Source organism: Ictidomys tridecemlineatus, chromosome 10, assembly GCF_052094955.1.
Source record: "Ictidomys tridecemlineatus isolate mIctTri1 chromosome 10, mIctTri1.hap1, whole genome shotgun sequence".
NCBI classification, from domain to species: domain Eukaryota; kingdom Metazoa; phylum Chordata; class Mammalia; order Rodentia; family Sciuridae; genus Ictidomys; species Ictidomys tridecemlineatus.
The window spans coordinates 100,861,508-100,885,714 of NC_135486.1; the positions used below are offsets into that span (position 1 = coordinate 100,861,508).

Below are 24,207 nucleotides of genomic sequence, written 5' to 3' on the forward strand. Positions count from 1 at the left end.
CAAAGCAATTTTCAGGGGCTGGGAGTGTTGCTCGGTGCAGAGTGCTTTCCAGTGTGCATAAAGCCCTGACTTTAATTCCCAGCACCAAGAAAAAAAACAACAACAGGTTTCACTGAGTTTTTTGGCTGTGAAATTTCACTCTATGAGAGCCGTGGTCCTCTGGAGAACATGACTTAATGGGAGGACAGTATCTACAACTCTACTTTCAAGGACTTCTGACACATTCTTCAACTAGAAAAATCAACAAAGACTTGAGGGTCATGTCTGCTGGAGGCAGAACAGGCCCCTCAGAAACCTCACATTCCCCTGGGGGACTGAGGCACGCATGTTGTCCCCACAACTCTGATGTGCAAGAGCAGGTGGGCAGGTGAGGGACACAGAAGAACCAAGGGAGGCCATGGCCACCCCACATTCAGGAAATGACAAGTACTCCTATGCACAATGGTAATATCAGAAAACACCTCAAATCCCTCTTGGAACCAAGGAGCCTACATTGAAAAGTAAATTCTATAAATATAAATTATTTATGTTGAATTTCTATTATTTAACTCAGGTTAAAAAAGCAACATATTTGTGACTTGATCTTAGTGAGAATCCCTGAGGTAAGTCCTCTGTTTCTTCCCAGATGCCTACATGTTTACCTGTACAGTTGAAGGAAAGCTTCCTCTGGTAGAAGGGGTTGATCTTACACAGGACAGGAAAGATGCAGCTGAGCCTGGAGCATCCCCTGGTGGCTGAAAGCAGGCAGTGCTAATAATTAAGAACAAAGCAAAAACCTACACAGGTGAGAGTCTCTGTGTCAAAGGGACACAGGAGGCAAGAGCAACAGCTTCTAATGGTCAAAGCTGGAACAAGTTGAACAAACGATAAGTAGATTGTGTTAGGTGTGGCATACAACTGAAATCCCTGCTACTCAGGAAGCTGAGGTAGGAGGAATGAAAATTTGAGGCCATCCTGAGCAACTTAGTGAGACCTTCTCACAAAAAATGGGGGAGGGAGCTGGGAATGTAACTCAGTGGCAGAACAGCTGCCTAGCTCCAGGCCCTGAGTGGGATCCCCCACACTGGCAAATAAAAAATTAAAATACAGGGCTGGGGTGGTGGCTCAGCATTAAAGCATTCACCTAGTGCATGGAAGGCCCGGGGTTCAATCCTCAGCACCACATAAAAATAAATAAATAAAACAAAGGTGTTGTGTCCAACTATAACTAAAAAATAAAAAATTATATATATATATATAATTTATATATATATATATTTTACAGTGTGATATAATCAAAGTAGAATCATTGTCCCAGGTTTTCTTCACAAGGCATATCTCCTTAGAGAAACAAAGTGCTGCCTTCATAAACATGGAAGGCAGCTTTGTAATATATTGTCCCAGTTCATATCATCAGGTCAGCCGTAGGCCTGTCCAGCCTTCCAGTCTTCAATCTAAATGTGCCCCAAACAGGTTCCATAATTGAGTCATGTTTAGCTTTCCATTGTCTGTAGAAGCGTGGGCTAAAGATGTTATTTGGGTCAAATGTTTCAGATGCAACACCATCTCATACTCAGGAAGATGGCTACTGCTGGGCATGCCCTTGAAGGCCTCTGATCCAGGCCCCCTGGAAGGTTGAGAAAGGAGCATGACAAGTTCAAGGATAATCTGAGCAACTTAGGCCCTGACTCAAAAAAAAAAAAAATTAGAGTGGGGAGGATCTGGAAATGTAGTTCAGGGCTAGATATCAGGGTTGGGTAAGAAGGCTACTATAAACAAATAAAAAGTCACTTGTGGCTGCAAAGATATGGAGACATTGGAAGGCTCCTTCACTACTGATGGGGATGTAAAATGTTGCAGACACTGGACAAAACAGTATGGTGACTCCTCACAAATTAACAATAGAACTCCCAGAGTATCCAGCAATTCCACTTCTGGAATCGAAAGTCAAAAGATACCAAAAGAATGGAAAGCCGGTTCTCAAAGAGACATGTGTACATTCATATTCACAGTCACACTGTTCAGTTAATCACTGAAAATGGAAAGCAATCTACAATAGAAACGAGAATGAGCAGAACATAGTATAGACATACAATGGAGCATTTTTTTTTAATTTTTTTTGTAGTAATAGATGGACAGAATGCCTTTTTTAAAAAAAAATTATTTTTTAGGTGTAGTTAGACACAATGCCTTTATTTTTTAATTTATTTTTATGTGGTGCTGAGGATTGAACCCAGGGTCCTGCACGTGCTAGGCAAGCACTCTACCACTGAGCTATAACCCAAGCCCCAGAATGCCCATATTTTATTTGTTTATTTTTATGTGGTCTGAGGATCAAACCCAGTGCCTCATACATGGTAGGCAAGCCCTCTGCTGCTGAGCTACTGCCCCAGCTTCTCATTGGATTATTATGGCATCTTAAAAAGAAGGACATTCTGATATATGCCACAGCATGGAAGAACCTTGAGCACATTGTGCAAAATAAAATAATCCTGTAAGGAAAAGAAAATAACTCAGGTGATTCCATTCCCCTGAGTGTCCCTAAAGTAACCAAATTCACAGAGACAGAATGCAGAGTGTGGTGCACCAGGTTTGAAGCATTTACTGAGGATGATGTGTCAGTTTGGTGATGGAAAGTGTTCTGTGGATGGATGGTGATGATGGCTGCAAAGCAATGTGAATGTACTCAATGCCACTGATCTACACTCTTTTTTTTTTAAAGAGAGAGTGAGAGAGGAGAGAGAGAGAGAATTTTTTAATATTTATTTTTAGTTCTCGGCGGACACAACATCTTTGTTGGTATGTGGTGCTGAGGACCGAACCTGGGCCGCACGCATGCCAGGCGAGCGCGCTACTGCTTGAGCCACATCCCGAGCCCTGATCTACACTCTTAAAAATGGCTAAGATGGCCAGGCATGGGAGCATATGCTTGTAATCCCAGTGACTGAGGAGGCAGAGGCAGAAATGCAAGTTCCAGGCCATCCTGGGAAATTTAGAAAGAACTAATGTTTCAGATTTTGGGATGTCTCCAAAAACTCAATTGGAGACAATGTCAGAAAGTTTAGAGGTGAAATGATTAGGGATTAGAGGTGAATTGATTAGGGATTAGAGGTGAAATGATTAGGGCATGCCTTAATGCCCTGATAGAATAAACCGGGTGGAACCTATAGGTAGGTAGGATGTGGCTGAAAAAGGAGGGTCATTAGGGAGGTGTGCCTTTGGGGTATACATGTTGTCCATGTTCAGCAAAAGTCTCTCTCTGCTTCCTGATATCATATCCTGAGCTGCTTTAATCTAGCACAGCCTTCCACCATGAGGTTCTGACTCACCTTGGACCCAGAACAATGGAGTCTGCCATCTAGGGACTGAGATCTCTGAAACCTTGAGCCCCAAATAAAGTTCTCCACCTCTAATTGTTCTTATCATATCTTTTGGTTACAGTAGTGAAAAAACTGACTAAAACACTATGTCTCAAACTAAAAAATAAAAAGGCTGGGGATGTAGCTCAGTAGCAAAAAATCCCTGGGTTCAATCCCCAGTAAGAAAAAAGAAAACAACAAATGCAGGCTAACAAGAATAATTATATGATATATATATATATGGCAGAGGTACCGGGGATTAAACACAGGGGTCAGGGGCACTCCACCACTCCCAGCCCTTTTTTGTATTTTATTTAGAGACAGGGTTTCACTGACTTGCTTCGCACCTCGCTTTTGCTGAGGCTGGCTTTGAACTTACCGTTCTCCTGCCTCAGCCTCCTGAGCCGCTGAGATTACAAGCATGTGCCATTGTACCCAGCTGTAATATATATTTTATTCCAATTTTATATATTAAAAAGAACACAGTAAACAAAGGGGAGTCCAAGTACATACAAGAGAGCAAAGGCCTCTGGCTTTTCACAACTCTTAGGTCCCAAATTCCTTAGAAGGAGGTTCTGTTTTTATTTTGCACATTGAGTATCAACTTTGGATTACTGTCTGGTGAAAATAACAGTCCGGGACACATCCCCTCTCACTGAGCAGCCAAGGTGTCCTGTCCCATGTCTTCATTTTCCAGCAGAGGTTTGCTCCCGTCCTTCACAAGGAGGGTGCACGTGAGTGAAAAGCAGCCCTACTCATCCTGCTGTCATTCCCCTCCCACTACAGAGTGGATGCCTGCAGATTGATATGTGAACTAAGGGACAGAAGGGACACAGATGAGATGAGAAGTGCATGTTTCCTGATTGAAGAGTTGTCTTTCTCTCACAGATGCATTGGGGACTAACAAATTGTGCTGTTTTCCCTGAAATCTTGTTTTTCTAACTGGGGTAGAGCAGGGCTCAGGGGAACACACCTGTAATCACAGCTTCTTGGGAGGCCCAGGCAGGGAAAGAAATTCATGTTGAAACTAGTTGGAGGTTCATTCTAGATATAAGCCCTGCTTCCTGCATGCTGTTTGCACTGGCATTCCTTATTTACCTTTTAGTTCCCATCCTTCTAGGAATCCTTTCCTTAGGCCCTTTCATGATTCTCTTGCCTTCTCTCCTTTCCAGCTGGGGCTAAGAAACTAACAAACGTGGTAACACAAGCCTTAGGAAAACCTCTGCTGAGCAGAATCACAAGGAAGGAACTGGCTGTTTTATTCTTAATCAAGTCATAAATATAATTTAAAAAATAAGAACCATGTTTTTGTCTCTAAGAGAATTTTTTAATATTTGTTTTTTAGTTTTAGGTGGACCCAATATCTTTATTTTACATTTAGGTGGTGCTGAAGATCGAACCCAGTGCCTCATGCATGCTAGGCAAGCACTCTACCACTGAGCCACAATCCCAGCCCCTAAGAGAATTTTTTAATAATCTCTTTAGTATTAAATGACAGTAGAATCTATTTTGATATATTTATACAAACATGGAATGCGTCTTATTCCAATCAGGATCCCAGTCTTGTGGATGTACACAATGTTGAGATTCACTCTGGTGTGTTCATGCATATACATAAAAAAGTTATGTCAGAAGAAATCCACTATCTTTCCTGTTCCTATCTCCCACCCTTCATTCACCTGTGTTTAAATTACTGAATTTCTGTTCCCTCACAACTTGTGTTCTTTTTAATATATAAAATTGTTGTAGGTTAGCATCCATGTATCAGAGAATATCAATCTTTGGCTTTTGAGGGATTTGACTTAATTCACTTAGCATGATAGTCTCCAGATCCACCCATTTACAAGTGAATGTCTTCTTTGTGGCTAAGTAATATTCCATTGTACATATCTACTACAATTTCTCTATCCATTCATCTGTTGAAGGGCACATAGGTTTGTTCCATAGCCTAGATATGATGAATTGTGCTGCTATAAATATTGATGTGGCTACATTACTATAGTATGCTGATTTAAAAACTTTTGGATATATACCAAGGAGTGGGATAACTGGGTTAAATGGTTCCTAGATTTTTAAAGACTCTCCATACTTCTTTCCAGAGTGGTTTCACTGACTCAACTGGTATAGAAATATGGTGCTGGAGCAGAATACAACAGACACTAGTATGGCAATATGTAAATCAATGGAAGTGTAACTGATGTGATTCTGTAATCTGTATACGGGGTAAAAATGGGAGTTCATAATCCACTTGAATCAAAGTGTGAAATATGATATATCAAGAACTATGTAATGTTTTGAACAACCAACAATAAAAAAAAAAAAGAAAGAAATATGGTGCTGGATGAACACTCTACCGCTGAGCCACAACCCCAGCCCCATGATCCAATCCCCAGTCCAAGCTCACTCCCAGTTCATCCTAGAGTATCTTAAAATGTTTCTGGTCCTCAAAAAAGCTTAGGTTTCATTCATAAATTCTAAAGGCTTTCAGTTGCCCTGCTTAATAAGAAATATCTGAGAAGGTGCCCTTGTCTACATTCCTTAGAAACAAAGGATTTTTTTGAAAAAATATTCTGGTTTTGAAGGAGAGTAGTTGGATTGAAGAAGTCTTGGAAGGAAGCCTGGGTCAGAGAATGAGGACCCACCTTATTTTGATCCCATAATGGCCCTGGTATGCCCTTCACCAAATGTAAATGTACTACACATGGTTCTAGTTTGAAATCTCTCATGACATTAAATGGGGAAGTGTTGGCTTTACTAGGAGAGGCACACTCATCTCAGTGCACACTGAGTTTCAGAGAATTCATTTCTGCCAGGAGAAACAGCTAATCAATGAGAGGAACTGATTGAACATACTTAAATCATATGCCACATTTATTGATTGTAATCCTAAACCAGTTTTTCTGAAAATAGTTATATTTCATTTTACTGTTCTTACTTCCACTAATGTAACATCACTGCACTGCAAAATTAACTCTGCGAAATGAAGTTCCCAAGGCGTGTTTCTTGATTTTGATACCAAGTGATAGAAAACATTACATCATCCCATATGAAAACATTTTCCTTAGACTCCTTGTTTCTTTCATCTCCTTTTGAAAGAGTTATAATCAAGGACTGTTTCAAAGAGTGATTCTTTCTCCTTTCACAAGTCGAGCTCGAAACATCCAAATATCCTGGATATAATACCAAACAGAATGAGTATGTGGAACACATCCATTGGCCTATTCCCCACAAAAGATTTCTAGGCTCTACAAATGGTTAAATAGGAAAACAATGCTATGATTATTATGCTGATTAATAAATAAACAAGCTTTGAAACTGCAATTAATTCTCTTGCCAACAATTAAAACAATGCCAACTGCATGAAGTCAGTGGATCCCCAAGCTGTCGGCCTCGCTGATCATAGGTAATACACCAGGAGGGTGGCTGTGATGCTCAGTCACAGCAGTTTACAACCCTTCTCTTGGCTTGTCTTTTTGTTACTTGCCTGAACCACTTTGAGGTGGCAACTCTGATGAGATTGTAGTAGTGAACATGGTACCATGGATACTGGTTTACTTGGGTGTGGGGAGCAGGTACTGGAAATGGAACCCAGGGCCACTCTCCACTGATCTATATCCCCAGGCTTTTCATTTTCCGTTATGAGAAAGGGGCTCACTAAGTTGCTGAGGCTGGCCTCACTTAGAATCCTCTTGCCTCAGCCAAACTGTGAAGTAGCTGGGATTACAGGCATGTGCCACAACGCACCCTGCTGCAATTATTAATAAAGCAATTGAGACTTTCTAATTTCTTGTTTCTTGTTGAGCATACAGCAAGGTATGGTGGAAAGAATGATTTCAGAATTAGGCCTGACTTTGAAATCTAGCTCTGTTCCTTAGGCCAGTCTCTGGGACTCCGATTTCTCCTTTACAGTAAGTGTTCACTGCATTCTGGTAAAGAAAATCAGAAATGGGACATGGATGTATTTTTGTTTTTTTCAAATTCTTTGATTTGTAATTGGACACAATACCTTTATTTTATTTATTTATTTTTATGTGATGCTGAGGATTGAACGCAGTGCTTGCATATGCTGGGTGAGCACTCTACGGCTGAGTCTCAACCCCAGCCCCATGGAAGTGTTTTTATAAGTTAGAATTATGAGTTTCTATTGTTATTCTATTATTCTATTGTTACTCTAAATATATCTGATAAGCTCTAACTTATGAGATACTAAATAGTGGAGTTCATTCAGGACAACCTTCACAAACTTCAAATGTAATGTACATTCCAGGACCCCTTAGCTACCCAAAATTTATGGGTGCTCATATCCCTGCAATAAAATAACCTCTGCACATCCTCCCATATATTTTAAATCACCCCTATATTACTTACAGCACCTGGTGCAATAGAAACATGAGGTAGTTTTTAGGTAGGAAATAATGATTAGGAAAAAATGTCTGTACATGTTCAGTACAGATGCAATTTTTTTCAAATATTGTTTAATATTCTGAATATTTTTTCCAATATTTCACTTGGTTGAATCCCCAATCACGGAGCATTTTTAGACAAGGGCATATTGGTAGGTTCTAAAAGGAGAAGCAAGATTCCCTACCCTGGAAAGCTGTGCCAAAGGTTCCCAATGGCACCTAACCCAATATGCCCTTGTCTAAAATGCCTACCCGTGAATCTGGGGCCAATTCAACCAAGTGGAAATCTTGGAAAAATATAGGGGCATGCCTGCATTATCATTATCTCATACCAAAAAAATAAATAGGAAGCGCTTCTTGATTCAGGGCCTAAAATGTGTGTTTTATATAAAATGAAGATGTTTATTTAATTCCTTGGATTGATAATTTGCCTTCTGCTCATCAGCATCATGGAATATCCACCACTTAAAAACAGACACTTTCCAAGTGATGTGTATCAATTAGGAAAGCACATGAAACACTGTCTAATGACCCCTTAGATGTGTTCATCTCTGCTCCATGTACATTATGCCTCTCATAAAACTCCAGATGCACATTTACCAAAAGGAACACTGACCCCAGAACTGCTCTGTGGAGTCTGACTGGATTTCCTAATAAAAATATACTTTGCCAAGAAAGGAGGCTTGATTGAAGTCCCAAACCTTTAAGTTTGCTCCTATGCATACAGAATTCCCCTTATCCTTCATTTCAAATTAAATTAGGAATGAATTAAGCACATGAAAACAAGAAACCTCAAACATCTTGGTTTTTTCATGCAAGTGTACCTTCAAGTTTAAGCCACTTTCAGTTCCAAACAATCTGTCTGCTATTCCCACAACTTCTTTCTCAATGTTTTCTTGAATAGTGCCCTTCATGTCATGTAGTGGCAATCAGCGCTGGCAAAATGGCAGGAAATTGCCTGTGCAGAATGAACAATCGATAATGGAGAAAAGAACCCCATGAATGGAACATCCAAGCTAGGAGTTCTCCTTGCAGAAAGCCAATTCTTCCACCCAGAATTTGACATCTAAACTGGCAGAACACTCCATGGCATCCCAAATCTGCCTCTTTGTAGGTCAGCCTCTCCATCCTATCCCCAACTGAAGGCTAATTAAGAAATTACAAAAGATTTTTTTTTTACCTAGCTATACTATTTATTTTTTAAAGGTATATGTAGGACAGGGGGCATAACTACCTAAGTAACTGATCTTCACATTTTTAAGCATTTAAGTTTTCCTAATGAGTATATACCTCCACGTCCTAAAAAAAGAATGTACACCTCTGTGGTTCATCATCTTCTTAGTCATAAACATTAGATACCCAGTAAAATTTGGGACAGGTTATTATCAAAATGGCAATTTTTATAAAAACTTTCTGCTGTGCCCAAAATTTTGAACTTCTAAAGTGCAGATCCAACCTCAAATTTCTATGCAAGTCCAGTGCCAAGCAGAACCACATCAAGACCCAAGGCAAAAAGAATTATTGTATAGTCCTACATCCAAGTTGTTAGGAAATAATTGTAAATATTCTTCCAGAACATTAAAATAACTGAAAAATATGGAAATATTGCAATATTAATATTCTACAACTGACATCACTATTTGCATCTTTGTGCCTGCACCCCCATAGTTACACGACTTGAGAGTTATTCTAGTACAGGTACTTCCTGCCTTTTACTTAAATTTTTGGCATTGAGGACAGCATGGATGTTTTGCATTAATATTGATTTAGTAAAACACCACTTATTTTGATGGCTGAGATTTTGGTAGCCCCTTCAATTTCATCCTCAGGCAATGTTCCAACTTGTATTAACCTGTGCCAGGCCCTGGTGAACCTGGTGCAAATATAAATAAACAAAGTCTGCAACCCTCTACTCAGGGTTAGAACAGGGATCAGTGGGAACCAGGGAACAAATTTGGAAACCCCACTGAATCTTAAAGAAGCCTCAATAGTATGGACAACCATGTTACCTTGGGGAAAAGTGAACCGACAATACTATGAGATCTGCTGAATTTGAGAGAAGTGAGAAATCAGAGAAATTGTGAGGAATTCTGTCCATTTTTAAATGTGACCAAATTATTTAATTTAAAACATGAGATTGGAAGGGGATAAATATGGCTGTGTGCTAAATCTCATTTTGAGCAGCCAATTCAGAACTTTTGCTTCAGATCAATACTATTTTCCCAATAATAATATGATAAATTTTCTTCTTGTTCTAGTTACCCTGAGCAATATAAATTCCAAATGTGATTATTTGAGTATTTCAGCCATTGTTTTTGCCTCAGAAAGCAGAAGCTGTGCACTGCAAGGTGAGCTACTGCTCTGAAGCAATTTCACAAATGACCAAGATTCAAGAGCAACAGGTTTAGGACACCTGGCTTTTAGGTTAGGGCATCTGGCTTCTCACAGAGTAGAGCAAAAACAAAACAAAACAAACAAACAAACAAACAAAAGCACTAAAAAGGCAAATATACTTTCTGGCAAGTAAACTGGAAAAAAACAATCCAGTTTAGTGAAAAGTCATAAATCTTTACATGTTACTATACCTATGACTTTCTGTTTTGACTTCATCTTTTAAAAACTGGATGCATACTTTCTGGAATCCTTGAGTTTGGTTCCGACCAGATCCATGGATGAGCAAAGGGTGAAAAAAAAAACGTGTCTCCCTTCTCCATCACAAGGTGCACTCGGGTATGGTCTTCGTCATAGTCCTGGATCCCATGGGACACAGGGTTAACTCCACCCTGGAACACATAAGACAGGCACAGTTTACAGTGGAGGAAGAATCCAATGCTTTGTTTATGACTTGGCAGGGACAGCAAGGGTTCTCTGACTTCTTCCAAGAGAAAGACTTACCTAAATTAAAATCTTAAATTTAAAAAAATGCAAAAATCTGTGATATATCTGGGTTTTTAAACATCATCTGCTATGAGTACAATGGTACACACCTATGATCCCAGCTACTTGGGAGGCTGAGGCCAGGCATCACAAGTTCAGGGCAGACTAGCAAACTTAAATTAAGATTTGTACAAAGAGCGGAGGATATAGCTCAGTGATGGAGGGCTTGCCTAGCATGTGCAAGGCTCTGATTTTGAACCCCAGCAATGCTACAAATTAAAATCACAGGTTATTAATAAGTTCAAGGGGTTTTTGATCAAAGGAAAAAATGTTGAACTTTACCTACCCTTCCTAATTGAATTAAAAATAATCTAGGTCAGTTCTGCCTCTTGTGGTGAATGCAGGTGAACATCTTTCTCTTAGGCATTTACAGCCTCAATCTTAACATCCTTGCCAAGGCCTGACATTCTCCTCACCTAGAATTTTGTTCACATCATTCTTGTATTAATCAGGGTATTTTAGAGAGGCTAATTATTCTCCCCAAACCAAGTGGAGAATATGCTCAATTTTTCGAAGCTCAAAGGACTTATGTCATATTCAGAATAAAAAGAGAAAAAAAAGTAAGTTTAAATACTGTGTTTGTTGATAACTATTTCCAAAAGTAGTCAGAACTCTAGAAATTTGTATGTCCTTATTATAGAAACTAAAATGAGAAGTGACTACATTGATGAGCCTTTATGCATCTGGGCAGAAGTGTCCCATTCCTCAGCTAAGAGTATCCTTTTTGGCAATTACCATTGTCATTGTGCTTCACATTGTGACTTTGACCCCGTGCCCTTCTTTCCTGGCCAAGGTGCATATTGACCCCTGCTAAGCTAAGCAAACCTTCCACTGCCACTGCTGTGAATCTAAGCAGCATCTCAGACACCAGTCTGCTTCCATAGCCTTGGACGCCATTCCCTTCTGCTCAATCAGCCACAGCCTCCTTAGGATTGCACCAACCCTTGCCTGTCCCCGAATTTAACTGATGAATTTCACCATTTCCACTTTTATATCAGGATTCAGACTCAAATATTTCCATAGAACACAATCAGTAGTGCAAGAATTTGGAGAGAAAAGTCCTTGAAGCCATTAGCCTTCACATCCTACAGAAGCAAGACTCAGTCTCCTTGCTCACCACAGCTGTCCTTTCCAATCTGGCCATCTTTGGGGATTTCAGGATCTTCTGGTCTAGCATCAAAAAGGCTGAGAATCTTCTCTCTGGATTTGCTGCCTCTGAGCTTCTACACCTCTTGGGAATCATGAATCATGCCCCAGACTCATCATTTATGGGTACAGAAGCACATAATAGCTTCCCAGCATCAACATTTGAATGGATAAACCAACCATTGTTCAGCCATGCCTCAGAATACTACCCAGGAATGGAAAGGAACAAGCTACTGAGACATGAGTCAGGTTTCCTGAGCCTCTAAATACCTATGCTGTGCAACAGCAATTACTCAAAAAAAAAATATATGCCACATGATTAGACTTACAAGACATTTTATAAAATGCAAATTAACCAATAGGAACAGAAAGCAGGTGAGTTCTTGCCTGAGGTAGGAGATAGATAATATCCTCTTGATTGTGATGCCAGGTGTGTGTGTGTGTGTGTGTGTGTGTGTGTGTGTGTGTGTGTGTGAAAATGATTAAATTATACACTGAAAATATGTGCCATCTATTATATGACAAAACCCCATATTATTAGAAATTAAAAGCTCTTGCTGCTTCCTAAAAAGGGAACAACCCCATTTTCTTCATGTAACCTCCAAGTGTTAAAGTACTTTTTAATCCTGACCTAACATAGCTTTCCAGGCTCTCCTCCCTCTTCTGCTTCCTAACATGTGCCTCCACCCCCAGCCCATCAGAACTGGGATAACATTCAATCTTTCCTACTCCACAGTGAGATCTGCACTTGTCAATAACTCTGATGCCTCCAAGGAGCCTTTTTTTTTTTTTTTTTTTTCCGATAGAAAATCTACCTTGTCCTTCAAGGCTCAGCTCAATCACCACCTCCCACCCCTGAGCCTCTGCTGGTCCTCACAAGGACAAGGAGACAATCCCTCCCTCCCTTCCTCTACTCTAAGAGTCTTCAGTCAGTGAGCATGTCACAAACACCAGAGTTGAAGGATTGATGTCTGACCTCTGCCATCAGGCCTCACCATCTCAGATCCTAGGCCCCTCCAACACAGGTCCCCAATCTAGCTGGCTTTCACACCCATGATGAAAAAAAATATATAATGAATATTTTATCTGATGTCCTGGAACTCTTCCTGATCCTAATTGCAAATTTCAGGACAATGCTTTGCTGAGAAAGGAAAGCAGTCTCATTTCTAAGCTTTTTGCACCTGATGTAAAATTACAACAGTGAAAGAGATTCTGATCCAGACTCAGTGGTAAGACAGACCTACCTCCCACTGGGGGTAGTCATGTGGCTTCAGGTAACCTTTGTGGGTGCCTGGGAGAAAAACCAGACAGCCATTGTTCCGGTCAATGTGCTAAACAATGCAATTGCTGGGCCTGAAGGGGAAATAGTGCAGATCCTAGTGCAAGGGGTGCCGGGAAGTCTTCTTGCCTGAAATGAGCTTGCTGTCAAAAGGAGCTTGAGCCTCACAATTCTTATTTTTATTGTGTGTATGTGTCTGTGTGTGTCTATGTGTGTGTGTTGTGCTGGGGATTGAACCAGGGCCTTGTGCATGCAAGGTGAGAATTCTACCAACTGGGTTATATCCCCAGCCCCACAATTCTTATTCTTTGCCTGAATAAATAACACATTGACCTTCCCTTGCAAAAAACAACCACATCAAACACTGTGTGGTTTCCATTATGGAAAATCAGTCCCAAGAGAACAGAACCAAACAAATATAGCAGTCAACATGGGGCTTGGAATCTACACTTTCTTCTGAGTTTCTGGTTGCTGGGTGCTTATTCTCTTTACTAGGGAGCTGCATATACTTCATCATTTCTGTTGTGCTTTATTCCACTGTCACTCTGAATTTGGCACAAGCTAGTAGGCAGTAGGAATTAAAAACCAAAAAAAAAAGCTGGATGAACTAAATTGAAGATAATGTTACAGAGTCAAATTTGAGGTCCGCTTCAAAGTGGCTGATGCCAAAAACAGTTCTCTTAGAGGTCTTAATTCGCAGGCATCCTGTGTACAGTCAGTATCCATTCAGATTCATTGACCATAGGTACATTTTCCCCAGTTTGAGCTTAGAACTTGGTTCCCAAACCACTTCATCTCCCCAGGCAGGACATCCATGGAGGAAGACATTTAGTAACTTTGAGCTTCAGTCTTATCATATAAAAATCGCCCAGCTCTCAGAAGGAACTAAAGGTAGAAAAGAATAAAGCCATTCGTGGTTGATTTCTGGTACTGTTACAGAAAAATCTCTCCATGTGGTCTGAGAGCCACCTGCAGTAGAATCTCTGGGGATGGGTATTAGAGACACTAGGGATCTACTTCAGAATTGGTGTCTCATTGAGGACTTAGATATAGGTTTGACAAGCACAAGGCACCACAAGGTGAATGTGACTTGTAGTAATAGCTTTCATCATGTTGCTAATAATGATATCTTCAGATTAGAAATGCAGAATCCGTGTGATCCTGGCTAAGAATGGTGGGTAAAGATCAGAGATGTTGAACAGAAAGAGTCTATGATATAAGAACAGTCACATTTCTTAAACTGCCACTTCAGACAGCCAATCATTTGAAAATTTAGCAATAACATATCTAAAATATTATCATATACTCCAAAGTTCATATAACATGAACTCTTTTAAGACTTAAACAAAAGCACTCAAATTCACTCAACCAAAGGAATTTGGTTACACACCTTACTGGAACAACAACTTTACATATTTTAATTACACAATCTTTTTTTTCTTGCCTTTCTTTAACAAATAAGAGCCCTTTACCAGTATCTGGAGGTTTGTTTATCAGCATTGTGTGCATCCCCATGATATGGGTCCAGTGAAGCACTCCACATACTTCAGAACCTGAGAAAAGGAAGAAGAAAAACAACCTCATGGGAAATCAGAAATATAGGCAAGGGCATAAAGGGTCCACACAAGAATCAAAATGACAACAGTATAAACATCAACTGGTATTTTGCAATCTTGCCAAGCATGTATACCTCAGAGTTGGAAACCATTCTAAATTTCCAACACTACAAATTAAATATGACTTTTTGAGCATGCCTGGAGAATAATCCAATGAGTGTGGTCATTCTCTGAACAACTCTTCCCTCAGGTTCATGAACCAAGCAGAGTAATGGCCAGAGGAAAACAAAGAGTGAACAAGAAAATAAGGTCCCTTTCCCCATGGAGTTTTAGTCCCTTGAGAAGAAAGGAAAGTAGGGAATCTGAACATAATGGATGATAGTGCTTCATCCACCATGAGATAGTTTTGGCTTCAAGTGCTATCTATGATCTACCTGCAGACTTCTATTCCCATCACAGCATGGGATGGTTGGGGGCCATTTTCCCTGGCCTTCTTTCCAGGGTGCTGGGTGGGACATCACAGGTTATTTACCTGTGCTATCTGTCCTCAGGAGTAAAACTGTCTAATAACATCTGGTTATGATTTTCCATAAGTGCTATATGGAAAGTCTCTTTCAAACCTATTTGAAACAAGTGGTTAGGAAAACATGGTGCTAAAAGGTGGGAGTGTACAAACACACTTGAGGATGCAGAAACTAATTTCAGAAGAATGCAAACAGAGCTTCAGTAGAAAGAATCTGCATCTCATGTTGTGCCTTCTGCACTGCTTAGGAGATTTTATATATATATATGAGAAATATATATACGTAAGAAATACCCTTAAAGAAGAATAATTTCAAAAACAAAAACAAACCCTAATTTAGGCCAAGCCTTGTGACATATGCCTATTATCCCAGCTCCTTGGGAGGCTAAGGCAGGAAAATCAAGACCAGCCTCAACCACAGCATAACTCCTTCTCAAAACAAAGAATAAAAAAGGTTAGAAGTATAGTTCAGCGATAAAGTGCCCCAGAGTTCAATCCATAGTACCATAAATAAATAAAATTAAATAAAAACTAATTTAAGTTGGGGTTGTAGCTTAGTGGTAGAGTGCTTGCCCAGCACATGTGAGGCCCTGGGTTCTATCCTCAGTACAACATAAAGATAGATAAATAAAGGTATTGTATCCATTTACAACTACAAATTAAAAAAAAAACTAATTTGAATTTAAAAGCAAATTCATTCCATCAACCCGATTTATGAAACAAACAGAAAAGTCAATACATTTACAAATACAGCCTCACAATTTCACCCCTGTTGATATTGAGTCTTGGAACAGCTGTTCCTCTTTAACACAAAATTCCTATCTTTCTTAACAAAAGATAATTAGCACACTCCACAGCAGCGTTTCACTGTCTTGATGCTACTGGTATCTTGGTTGGGATAATTCTTGGGGGAGAGGGCGTCATAGGATGTCAGACCCCATTACCAACATCCTTGGTCCCTACCCAGTAGAAGCCACTGGTGTACCCACTATGAGGTTATCATCACCAGGAAGTCTTCACACATTGCCAGTATCCACTGGGAGGCAAAATCACCTCCACCTGAGAGCCACCATCCTAGCACATGGGTAGAAGGGGATTAAATTCAGGAAAACCAGTGGATCTTGGGGCAGACCTCCAGGTTGGCTATGAAGGAGAAACCAAAACAAGAGTAGTCTCTAACCTCTGGGAGAGTGCAGAATCTAAAGAGCTCCTTATCTTCCTGAAAATCTTGGATCTTCGAGATTGTTTTCTCACTTGGACTATATTCTGATTTTGCAATGGACACATCTCTCATTACCATCAGTCCTACTGGTTTTGACTCCTCTCTGCAGATCTTTTCAAATTCAACCCTAGAAAATTAAATATACAAACAATGTCATGACTTCTGCTCTAAGGCTCTGGTTGACCCTGACCTGTGCAAATAGCTGCAGATTCAGGAGCAGTTTCTACCAAGTCAGCCCTCAGGCCTAGTAAGGCAGGGAGGAGGAAATGGTCAACCCAGAAATCGTGGTCTCCTAGCTGAAATCCACTGCCAGAATGATAATATTGCTTTGTTTAACACACCAGTAAGGAAACATTTTCATGATTACATTGTAATAATACGAGGTGAATATCCCATATCTGAAATACTTAGAACTAGAATATTTCAGATTTCAGGTATTTTTTGGTTTGGGGAATATTGACATGTACATAATGAGCTGATTGTGATAGAGCATGCTGTTATCCCAGAGATGAGGCTGCAGGATAGTAAATTTGAGACCACTCGATTCAATTTCAAGACTGTCTCAAAATTAAATATACAAAGGACTGGGAATGGAACTTCATGGTAAAGTTTTCTTGGGTTCAATCCCAAGCACTAAAAATAATAACAACCTTTTTTTTTTTTTTTTTGGTGATAGAGATTGAACTCAGGGGCACTCGCCCACTGAGCCACATCCCCAGCTCTATTTTGCATTTTATTTAGAGACAGGTCTCACTGAGTTGTTTAGGGCATCGCCATTGCTGAGGCTGCCTTTGAACTCAGGATCCTCCTGCTTCAGCCTCCTGAGCTGCTAGGATTACAGGTGTGTGCCACCTTGCCTGGCTGAAAATAATAATAATCTTAATAACAAAAATAATAATGAGATGTCCTGGAGATGACACCTAAGTCTCATCCCCAAATTACTTTATGCTTTCTATATACCTTATACACATACCTTAAAGGTAATTTTATACAATGTTTTTAGTGTATCTGTATTGTGGCCAAGACCATCACATGGGTCAGGCATGGAATTTTTCCCTTATGATATCATCTTGGTTCTCAATGATTTGTATATCACATTTTCTGATAAGTGATGCTTGGCTTGTAATAGCAAATACTCCTACAGCACCTACCTTATACCAGGCATTGTTCACAGTGCTCTCCATATATTTTACTTTATTTTGTCCCAATAGTAATGCCAGATCAGTGCTATTACTAAGCCCACTTTACAGAGGAATACACACAGGTATGGAAAACTTAGTTCATACTCTTTGGTCCAATACTTCTAGTTGTAGGTCTTTAAGAAAATGACCTTAAAATGTCTGTGGGACACACCATGTTAAGTGGTAAAGCTGAGATTAAAGCCAGAAATTCTGGCTCCAGAGCCCATGCTTCTAAACACATCCCAACAAAACACATCACTCAACATACCTGAACATGCAGAGGCTAATATAACATGTACTCCCATCACATACATGACAGACATATTTTATGAATTTTTATTCTTTTATTACAATTATACCTAATAGTAGAATCCATTGTGAAATACTCACACAGAGTATCAATTGGTCAGTTTCATTCCCCAGCACCTCTCCTTTTCCTCCCCTCTTCCATCCCATGGACCCCTTTCCTATACTGATCTTCCTTCTGTTTTCATAAGACCTCTTTTTACCCCCTTGTTTCCCTCTGGTTTCCACATATGAAAGGAAACAATGACCCTTGACTTTCTGAATCTTACTTACTGCACTTAACATGATATCCTCCAATTTCACCCATTTCCCTGCAAATGACATAACTGCCATAAAACATTTTTTGTGTGTAAAATAAGCAAGAGTATTTCTGCACCTAAACCATTGAATATCAGCATCGGATACTAGATTTTTAATAACAAGAAATCCATTTTCTTCATAAAATTTTCTCTGTTCCAGGCTCAGCACATCATTATCCAAAGTCTACCTACAGGAGAAAAAGGCACCAAATTAGTACAAATTTTATATTACAACCTAACATTATGTACCAAGAACCCAAGAAATCTTTGATCCAATACCTCTAGTGTAGGTCTTTAAGAAAATGATCTTAAAATGTTTGAAAAACTTCAGGTCCAAAATATTAACAATGGTCACAAAATGTACAGTAATAAAAGAAAAATTAATGACTGACATACCTACTTGATGGAGAATTAAAACTGAAGGACACAAGAGTGTGGAAAATTCAAATGATAATAAAATGATTACAATGATGTAGACATGACACTATTTGTGAAAAGATGACTGCTGAGACACACACCAAAAAAAAAAGTGAAAAACATTTTGCCAAATACTGATTGTCTGAATAATAGAATTTTGGGTGATTTTTAAAACAATTCCCTCTATTTCTCTGATTTTTAACTTTTTGTAGAGTGCACATATATGGTTTTCAGTTGGGGAACTAATCCAATAAATTTTATATTTTCAACTTAATATATTCTCAGAAGTAATCAAAGTAAACAAAAGCTAAATGAGAGTTCAACAAACAAGCGAATACAAATCATCTGTCTCTTAAGATAGAACTTTGATTATAACAATATTAATGAGGGTCAAGGCCTTCCCTTTAAAGGTGATTGAAGATAATAAACCTGGATGAACACAGTGATGTGGGCTTGTAATCCCAGAGATTCAGGAGACTTAAGGAGGAGGATGACAAGTTCTAAGCCAGCCGCAGCAATTAAGGGAGGCCCTAAGCATCTTAGACAGTCACTGTCTCAAAAAATCAAAAGGACTGGGGATACAGTTCAGTACTAAACCACTATGGGTTTAATCAACATACACACTCAGAAAAAGATAGTAAACCTGCCAGGTGTGGTATACACACTTCTATAATTCCAGCTACTCAGGAAGCTGAGGCAGGAAGATTGCCTGAGCCCTGGAGTGCAAAGTAACCTGGGAAACATACAAGACCCACAACTCAAAAATATTAAAAAGAGGAGGAGGGGGAGGGGGAGGGGAGGGGAAGGGGAGGGGGAGGGGAAGGAGGAGGAGGAGAAAAAAAGAAAAAGAAGGATACGAAGAAAAAGTAGAAAAAAATGCATATTGTAAACCAAAAAATTAGCTAATTACAAACTAACTTAACTGTGATAACTTGTGGTTCCATTTTCAAAACTCAGATTATACATTTTATGGTATTTTTCCTTCTTTCTAAATTTAAGAATAAATATACAAAATTAAAGTCAAAGTCTTCAAAAACAATCACAATTCCACTAATTAGAACAATCCTGGAAAGACAGAATGTGTATAATAAATTTTAATCAGGCAACATGGTTATATTGTATATCATATCCAAGCTAATACTGGAAAAGCATTTATATACATAGTAAGGAAACCAATTAAAATTACATCTACTTACTGGAATTGCTGAGGATGGAAACTGGCAGGGGCAATAGGCCCTGAAGTGGGGGAAGCTACCTAACCAGTGAATTAAGGCGAACAAAGTAAAATTTGGAAGTCAAACTTGTCTAGAAACAACCACCTTCTCTGGGGTGGTTCTCACAGGAACCAGTTACTCAGGTTTCCCACATCACCCTGACAGGTGCACACTGCTGCTTTAAGTTCTTTCATTTATATCACTTTGTCTCATTGTCACAATAATCTGAGGAGGTGGTGAGAATATCAGGGGCTTTTTAGTGATATGCAAATGAATTGAAAACACTAAAAAGTTTACAAATGATTTAACTAATAGAATAATGAGTTACATGTTTTTAATTTCCCATTTCAACTTATCTTCTTTAAACACACACACACACACACACACACACACACACACACACACGACATGTTATACTTCAAGAATGATTAGTCCTTCTTCCAAAATATACCATTCTAAGAAACAATGAATGCTGGAAAAAAATTGTCACAAGTCTTTAAGAAGTCTAAGACTAAAGGAAACATTCACTATAAATCTTGGTCAGTGTTGTCCAAGATCATAGCCACCAGGCACCTCTGGCTATTTAAGCTGAAATTAATTGAATGTTAAAATGCAGTCACTCACCTAATTTGACCTATTTCAATGGCTCAATAACCACATGTGGCTGGGCCTACTATATTGCACAATCCAGGCATGAAATATTTCATCATCACAGAAAGCCAAACTCAACAGTGCTGATATGGGAAAAAAAAAAAAACACATCAAAAAACTATTCTCTAAGCTCAGCAATAGCAGGGTCAGAAAATCCATTAAAAAAAAAAATATATATATATATATATATATATATATATATATATATATATCAAGAGGGTCGGGATTTAGCTTAGTGGTAGAACACTTGCACCACACCTTGGGTTCCATTCCCAGAATGACAGAGATAAAAAACAAAGCAATGAGAGGCTGAACCAAGAAATCCTAATTATACTCCTAAATATATCCAGTCCCAGTGTATCACAACTCTCAGTATTTAGCCTGCATCAGAAACAGAATATATAGGAGACCTCTGGGCAACACCTCTAGATTCTGATTCTGCAGTCTGAGTTGAATTGAGCCTTAGAATTTGCATTCCCCACCACTCCTGGGATGAAACCCAGGGCCCTGCAGTACCAGGCAAGCCCTCGACCACTGAATTAAACCTACTGAGCTACACCTGCACAGCAAAGTCCTTTTCTAACAAGTTCTTCTGACAAATTCCCAGGGGACGCAGATGCCACTTGTCTATGGACCACACTATGACAAACACTGGTATAGTCAAATAGTTCAAATTTTTAATCTCTTCTATTCTCTGTTTCTCACTGTTCTACCACTGTAAAATGAACTGAAATCCTCTCCTGGAGTCTCTTTACCACTTTACCATCCTATGGACAAAGTTTAAACTGGCAATGTTCTTCCATATTGCTGCTTGGAAACCCACTGGGAAGAACAACACTGAAAGTCCAAGACACAGCTATTAGACTCAACCTTAGGAGTGATGTCAGGATGTTAACAAAAAGCAGAAGATAGGCTACTGGCCTAAGGAAAAACTCCAGGCAGTTTCTACAGAGTTTCCCAAAGCACTCTCTGAATAAGAAGGCTTAAACTGAGCAGGCAAAAGCAGTTCAAGCAGTTCAAGAAACCGATTTGATTAGTGGTTCCTATTCACACTCACACATTTCTGGATCTGCTCCTCCCCTACAAGCCTGGCACACACACCCTGCTGACATTCACTTCTGAAGACTCAAGGACAACCCAGGCGCTGGATTCTAAGTCCTTTTCCAAACCAAAGCAGACACTGCCAGGGTCCCCAGGTCACCAGAGGCTGCCACAGAGCACAGAGCTCCTCTAGCAAGGGGAGCAACCAGAAACTCAGGCTGAGAGAGGGTTCCACCATTCTAGTGGCCTGTCCTCTAAGTCCCTTCCAGTCAGCTCTATGCTTCTGTATGATTGTCCTGGGGCATTTCTTGGTCTCCAGATATTCACTCGAAGAGGTCGTTCACACTCAGTGTAGAAAATGACAAGGCAGCTGATTATGGCAAGGCCTCCTTTGGGCTGGCTCTAAGAATGACCAGAAAGGTGGAGCAACGCGATAGCTGCCACTGAAACCAGGAGGGTCCTGTACCAATCGCCAGGAAAGACGCCCTTGAGGGGGTGGGGGCCAGCCTCCACCCCGCTCCCGGGCGCCTGTTTGAGATGTCACCTTTGCGGGGATAGCAGCGCGGAGGGTCAAAAAGGGCATGCGAAGTGTCCCTCCTGCGCCCTGGAGGCCACCACCTAGGCCCGGGCCACCCCCAAGAACTAGGCTGCTGTGCTCCATCTGGACGGAGCCCAGCCCAGCCCAAAGGATACGACGGCACCGGCCAAAGGACGGCCCAGGTGCCCCAGAACAATCCGCAGGCGAGTGGCGGCGCACTGCTGCGCCAAGGCGGCGGCGAGGACACCCACCCGCGGGGCCCGGGCTCTACTTCATTTCCCGGCCGCCCGCCTCCTGACGAGAGAGGGAAGGCGCAGCGGCCCGCGCGACTCCCGGGGCTCCGCCTCCCGGACTGGGGGGAGAGACTCCCAGGGCCGCCGGGTCAGCTGGGTCCCCTGGCACCTAGGCTCCTTCTTCTCCTATGCGCTGTTTCTAATCCACAGGACCCTCGCTGGCGGACCAGAGAAACGCTCTTAACTTCATAGCTCAGTCCATCAACAATCAACCATTCTCGCGATTCTTCTCTCCACTGTTAAACCAGTAAAACCCAAAGGTTTATCCCTAAAAATCTGTCCTGCTGTTCCAAAGAGATTTAATTTAGTGCGAATCCAGCCCAAAATATTAGTTTGGCTGCCCCTCCCCCTTAAATGTATTAAATAAATGACTTCCAGAAAATTGTGATAAAGTCTAGCAAAATTTGAATTTTTTTTACAGAACTAAAAGTTCTTTTGTAAGATCTCTTTGTATCATCTTGTTGTAAGACCTGCAGATGATTGGAATTGCATCTGCTCTCTCCTTCCTCTCATTTTCTCATTGGTTCTTTAGCATGGTGTTACTTCCAGAATGTTGTTCCTTGTAAACTTACTACCATGCCTTTAATGGAGTCTTTATATAATTTGGTGACAGTGCCATAGTACATCAGTGACCATCAGCCCATAAGATATTATGTGTTTGTTCAGAGAGAACAACAGCCACTGGAAAACGGCCTACCCTTTGGCCTTCACCTTTGGGTTCTTTATGCCTTTCCCATGACATTCTTCACCTATGTCCCAGAGTCTAGAGTCCTGCTCACAGAAGGAAATAAAATAAATTTTGAAATTCCAATGAAATACAGAGAAAGGACTGGGGATGTGGCGCAGTGATTAAGTGCCCCTGAATTCAACACACCACCACCCCCTCCCCCCGGGGGAAAAAAAAAGAACTTCCTTATTATCTAGCAATTTCATTTCTGGAATTGAAAGCCAAAAGATACTACAAGAATGGAAAGCAGGTTCTCATTCATGTTCACAGCCGCACTGTTCACAATCACTGAAAGGAGGAAAGCAACCCACAATGGAGAAGTCAATGAGCAGAGTGCCATATAGACATACCATGGAATATTATTCAGTTTTTAAAAGGATGGACGTTCTGACACATGCCACAGCATGGAAGAACCTAGGACATTGTGCTAAATGAAATAACCTGTCAGGAAAAGATACTTTGTATCTGAGTGTCCCTAAAATAACCAAATTCATAGAGCCAGGAGGTAGAATGTGATGGCCCTGGTTAGAGGAAATGGGAAAGGAGAATTAGTATTGACTGGGGATGATGTGTCAGTTCAGTAAGTTGAAAAGAGTTCTGTCAATAGATGGTGACGATGGCTGCATAGCAGTGTGAATGTACTTAATGTCACTGATCTACTCACTTAAAAATGGCTAAGATGGCCAGGTGTGGGAGCACATGCTTTTAAACTCAGTGACTGGAGAGGCAGAAGCAGGAGGATTGCAAGTTCCAGGTCAGCCTGGGCAATTTAGTGAGACCATATCTCAAAATAAAAAATGCAAATGGCCTAGGATAAGATGGCTAATTTTAGGTTATAGATATTTTATCTCAATTTTATGTATTAAAAAGAACACAGGAATAAAGGGAAGAAGCTCCAAGCACATTTATGTGAGCAAAGGCCTCTGGCTTTCCTCAAGTCTGAGTCCCAAGTTTCTTAGAGGAAAGTTATGGTTTTATTTTGTGCTTTGAGCATAAGCTTTTGGATTACTGTCTGGTGAAATGAACAGGCCAGGACACATCCCCTCCCACTGAGCAGCCAGGCTTCTCCTCATTCTGCCAAGGCATCCTGTCCCATCTCTTCATGTTCCAGCAGAGGTTTGCTCCCACACTTCACA

The 24,207-nt window shown here is 40.3% G+C and overlaps 1 pseudogene across 1 annotated transcript; it reads right to left on the reverse strand.

Moving 5' to 3' along the window:
• Positions 1 to 6,191: 6,191 nt before the first annotated feature.
• On the reverse strand, positions 6,192 to 23,424 carry LOC144367621 (phytanoyl-CoA dioxygenase, peroxisomal-like; annotated as a pseudogene). The gene is made up of 10 exons (XR_013427171.1): positions 23,348 to 23,424; positions 22,207 to 22,321; positions 19,804 to 19,862; positions 18,268 to 18,378; positions 16,363 to 16,531; positions 14,576 to 14,656; positions 13,069 to 13,232; positions 10,374 to 10,524; positions 8,566 to 8,699; positions 6,192 to 6,508 (listed from the first exon to the last, which is right to left on the reverse strand). The product of XR_013427171.1 is annotated as a phytanoyl-CoA dioxygenase, peroxisomal-like (transcript).
• Positions 23,425 to 24,207: the final 783 nt, after the last annotated feature.